Source organism: Suricata suricatta, unplaced genomic scaffold, assembly GCF_006229205.1.
Source record: "Suricata suricatta isolate VVHF042 unplaced genomic scaffold, meerkat_22Aug2017_6uvM2_HiC HiC_scaffold_219, whole genome shotgun sequence".
Classification (NCBI taxonomy): domain Eukaryota; kingdom Metazoa; phylum Chordata; class Mammalia; order Carnivora; family Herpestidae; genus Suricata; species Suricata suricatta.
In genome coordinates, this window is record NW_021866992.1 from 17743 (window position 1) to 23023 (window position 5281).

Below are 5281 nucleotides of genomic sequence, written 5' to 3' on the forward strand. Positions count from 1 at the left end.
GGGACACTCATTGCACAAGCCTACCCGACCACGCAGGGAGCTCCCTGCTCTGCGCTTGGCTCTTGGTCCCGCCCTAAGGGCCCTCTTTCCCTGGCAGGGACGATCGGGGACACAAAGCACATTTCCCAGGGCTCCTAGGAGCCCCGCTGTCTCAGAGAAGGCAACACCCACCATCTGGGCTGGACCGTGAGGGGTCACCCACAAGACTCACTGGGGGAGGGGACTGAGGGAGAAGTGGGGGAAGGCAGGAGGAGTGGGCAGGGGCCACGGCCACAGCGGGGACAGGAGGGAGCATCCACAGGGCTCTGCCACTCCCAAGCAGGGAGCGCAAGGCCACTGAGGGGCTGCCAGGAGGCCCCCAAACACCTCCTGCCACTGGCCTCCCCAGGCCGCAGTCCCGGCTCCTCAGGGCGCAGCAGGCAGCCTGGCACCAGGAGCCCACCTGGCCATTTCCGGCAGCGACGACCTGATGCACTTGAGTGTCTTCTTCATCACGGAGGAGTTCTGCATCAAGAAGGGGCAGAGAAGCCTGCGGACCCGCAAGGGCTGAAAGGCAGGAAGAGGGGTCCCCACTTCCACCCGGGCTAGGACAAGGGGGTGAGGAGCCCCGGGCTCCACCCAGACCGGCTCCAGCCCCTCCCACCCCAGCCCAGAGACAGGAGGCCAAAGAGCCCCGCTCAGAACCCCCTCCCGCCCCAACTTCAAACTTGGGCCCCACAGCTTCCTCCTCATATCCCTGACAAGGGGCCACGCCCTGCAGTCAGAGAACCCGGGGGTGCTCCCAGCTCCCGGCTCCTCCTCTTCCCCCACCTCCCAACTACAGCCTCACACACTCCCCATGCACTGGGCCCCAACTCTGCACCCCGCAGGCACACACATGCACACACACACAGGTGCACATGTGTGCACCCACACCCTCAGCACGCACGCCCCCTGCACACACACACACACACACACACACACACACACACGCGCCCCCTGCACACATGTGCACACACGCCCCCATTCCCTACTTCTGCTCTCCCTGTCAGCACCAAGAAGCCCCTGCACCGTCCTCAGGACTCCCGTCTTCTCAAGGGCTTCCCTCAGGCACCTCTTTTTCCTCATCCGCTAACAACACACATGTCCCATTACCTTCACTCACCACAGAACCCTCACCCCTCCACCCGCCCCACGTGTCCCCCCTCTCCCGACCCAGCCGGTCCTCCTGCCCGGTGACCCCCAGGCCTGAGTCTGCCCCGTGCCGCGGGGCCATCTCCCTGACCCTGATTGCTGGCGCCCCGCTCCCATCCTGCCCTCTGGGGCCTTGCATGCCGGGGAGCTGGGCAGGCCTCTTGGTTTTCAGGGTCATGTTCATGATCTGTCCTCCCACACTCAACTGCTCCCACCCACCTCTCAACTCCAGACTCCAGTCCCACTGGGCTTCCTGTCTCAGCACAGCCCTGACACCCCCCAGGCCCTACGGACCGCCCGGGCCGCCGCGCACCGTCTCAACACCCGCCCCACCCCCGCCCCGCTCTGCTCAGCTGAAGGGCAGCGCCGGTCCCTCCGGTCCCAGAGTGAACGTCACCCACCCCAGCACTGCCCCACAGCACTCTGGAACCCTACCACAGATCTCAGGTCTCTCTCACGACCGAATGAGGTCCCACAAGCGCTGGTACACGGGGACCCTCCAGACTGTCTGCAGGACGGGTGATTCCTAGGCCTGACTCAACCTCCCTGGGCTACTCGCCTCCTCAGAAGGAAGCCCAGCTTCTGGCACAGGGTCCAGAAAGCCCAAGGAAACAGTGGTGGACAGGCCTTCAGGGCCATGCCTGGCCCTGCCCCACAGGCTGAGGAACCAGCGTCCGCCCTCGCTGCCCCGGGATGGAGCCTCATCTGAGGACCCGGGATCCCGAATCTTCCAGCCATGCCCCTAGGCCAGGCAGGGGCTGAAGGTCCCTCTGGCACCCGCACCTGTGGGCTTGGACCCTCGCCTGTAGTCAGCCGTGGGACAGGGTGGGGCTTCTCCCGGGTATGGTGACTCAACCTGCTAAGGGCCCTCCGGATGCTGGGGCCACACCAGGGTCATGGACACGGAGCCAGGCGGCTTCCATGAAGGATGGGAAGGTTCATCCATGAGACTCAAGCCTGATTAGAGACCGGCCTAGTGCTGGGTGGGGACACCTCTGCGAGGGCCACACGCGACCACAGCTCACCAGCTAATGCGCATCTAGGTACCTAGTCCCCCGTGACGAAGGGACACAGCAGAGACCGTGTAGGATGTGACCCTCCTGGCCACAAGGTGGAAATGAACGTGAGAGACTAGGCTGGAGGCCCAGGCTGGCCGCCCACCCTGCCCTGGTGCCTGTGCGAGGTTTGACTGGCCTGCTGGCCCCAGGGGGAAACCCGAGCCTGGTCTCTCGGCGGTTCTGGGCAACGTGTGACTCTACCCAGAAGTGGACCACGTGTGGTGTCACAGCCTCCGTCAAGAAGATCCCCCCAGAGACGACACTCAAGGGAAGGCCTGGCAGTGAGCGGGGTCCGTCCTGTCTGTGCTGGGAATGGTAACAATTCCTGGGATCGGGGCCGGAAGACGGGGAACGAGGTCAGGGAAGCATGTGCCTGGATGGGCGGATAAACACCCCCAAGACACAGAACGATGCGTCCTACAATGTCCGAGCCTCTCCCCGCAAGACCACGACTGATGGCCCGCCCTCCAGAAGCAGAGCCCAGGTCAGCGCCCCCCCCCCCATGCAGCCCCTGGCAGGGGGTGGGTGCCTGCCATGTGCCCTCTCCCCAGGCAGGGGCGCTATCTTCACTGGACAGACAGGCACGCGGGCTGGGGCTCTGCCTGGCGCCACCCAGGGACCACCCTCTGAGCCTCAGGGGCCCCCCTGCTTGAAGTCAGCCCCACAGCACTCATGGCCTCCCTGTGGCCCCTCGCCCTAAAGTGGCCAGCCCGTGGGAGGGCCGGCAGCCCAAGGCAGGCTCTGTGACACCAGCCGAGGGGGTCAAGTCCTCCGCAGGACCAGAATGTGCAGCAGAGGCTCTGAGCACTGGGACAGAATGGGAACGGCGACACCCACTCCACCCCCCAACCCCCGAGTGTCCAGCTGTTCTGGAAACGTCCACTCTGGGGTGGTTGCTCCACCAGGGACACGCCACAAGAACTCATGAAAAGCAGGGTGGGGGCCAGCCCAGGTGTCCTGCTGCCAAGGACAGCCTGGGGCCTGCTGCCCAGTGGAGCAGGGAGGTCTAGATCAGGGACCCTGAGGCACAGCCAGTGTGAGAAGACGATCAGAAAATTCCAGTGATCAAAAAAGGCAGGACCACCGAGGACACAAGCTGCCCGGGAACCAAGGGAACCAAGGCCTGAGTCCCCATTCAAGGGGACGAGCCCAAGCTGCTGGGGAGCAGGGGCCGAGGCGAGGGCCACGGGGTACAGGGGGAGCAGGGGCTGAGGCGAGGTCCATGGGCCAGGGGGAGCAGGGGCTGAGGTGAGGGCCATGGGCCAGGGGGAGCAGGGGCTGAGGCGAGGGCCTCAGGGCACAGGGGTAGTAGGGGCTGAGGCGAGGGCCATGGGCGCAGGGGAGAGGAACTTCCAAGTCTCAGTTTGGGCCCCACTTGTAACAAAGCGAGGCCTGAGCTGTACGAGGTCTTCCTGGCCTGTTGTGCAGATGTGGCTAAGGAGGCTCTTTTCTGGGAGGAAGCGGGAGGTGGTCCCTGCGCCCTCCCCTCCGCCGCCACCCCTGCGCCCCAGGCTGCCCTCCCTGCACCCTCCCCCGGCCGCCCTGCGGCTCTCTCTCAGCGGCTACTCCCCACTTACTTCTGCCAGTGAGGGCGTGGAGAGAGGCTGGGACACTGGAGGGGCAGACTGACGGCTCCCTGCTGTCCCCTTGCTGTCCCTAGGGTAGTGCCCACGCCCTGGGGCTGCCAGCCTCCCCAGCCTCCAGCGCTCCCAGAACCAAGCCATCCCGGAGGGGACACTGGGGATCTGCGCCCCTCCAGACACAGGAGTGGGGCTCCAAGACCCTCTCCCTTGAGCCTCCTACGGCTCTGTGTCCCTCGGGGACCCGTTCCATGTTGTCAGTTGCTCAACACCTGTTTCAGCCCCTATAAACTCTCCTGGCTAAAGCTCCCGATGGGCTGGTGTCCTGACTGGCCCTGATAGACAGATGTCCCCACACCCACTTTCCCGGCTCCTGCTCTATTCAGTCTCGGGGCAGAGCACCTGGGGGGGTGGGGGAGATGCCGCAGCCAGAGAGGCTTGGGGACCGGCAGCCCACGTGGGCTTTCTCACCGCAGGCCCCACAGAGTCTGGGCATGCGGCGAGGGCGAGGCCCAGTCCAAGCGCCTTCTTCCACAGGATGGGACAAGGCTGGCAGCTGAAATGCTAGGAGGCTGGGAAGAGCCGGGCAGTGGACAGGCAGCCCGGAGCTCCCCACTCCCTCCTCGGAGCCACCTCGCCACCCACCTCCTGGCAAACCAGACTCAGCGACACGATCCAGTCGGAGAGGGACACGACCAGCACCACGAGATAGGTCAGCAGCCAGGCGTTCTTTCGGAACTGGGCCCACCCGACCAGGTAGCTCTGCAAGACAGGCAGTAAATGAGCGGGTGAGCGGGCCCAAGGCCCTCGACGCGCAGGGGTGAGGCTGGGGTGCCCAGAGCAGAGAACGCTTTGGCGAGTGGTGCAGTCGCTGCGTGACGTGGGGAGCAAGAAGCCGGGCACCCCGCACAGCCTGCCTTGACCTCAGGCACTTGGGCCACTCTGGCCTGCGTCCTCATAGGTTACGCCCATCCCGGCTGCCCATGCAGTGGGGGCACAGACGCCCCTGTGGAAAAGAGCCGTTCTGAAAAGGGGTCAATGGCACTCATGGCCTGCTTCTGGTTAGGGCTGGCCCACCCCCAGAACCATCTAGACCAGGCCCCAGGTCTTCCTCTGGGGCCAGCTGGCCAAGTGTCAAGGGCCCTGTGGGCGGCAGGGGCATCCGGAGGTCACAGTCTCGCTTGCAGATAAAACCATCCGCTCTCTATCTTTTGAGGCTTCTGAAACGCACCAACCATTCAGAAGATAGTAACGAGAACCGCTCCCCAGTTTCGGTTCCAGTCTGAGAACCCCCAAGCCCTGTAAATACATTGCGGGCTAACAAAAGGAACGATGCGAAGCTGCCCGGGACCCTAGGCCCCCACAAACCCCCAGAGCCAGCAGCAGGGGCCCGAAGACACCCCCAAGGCAGGACAGCCCAGCAGGCACCCGACAAAGGCCCTGCGGGACTCTGAGGACAGTCTGTCCTAG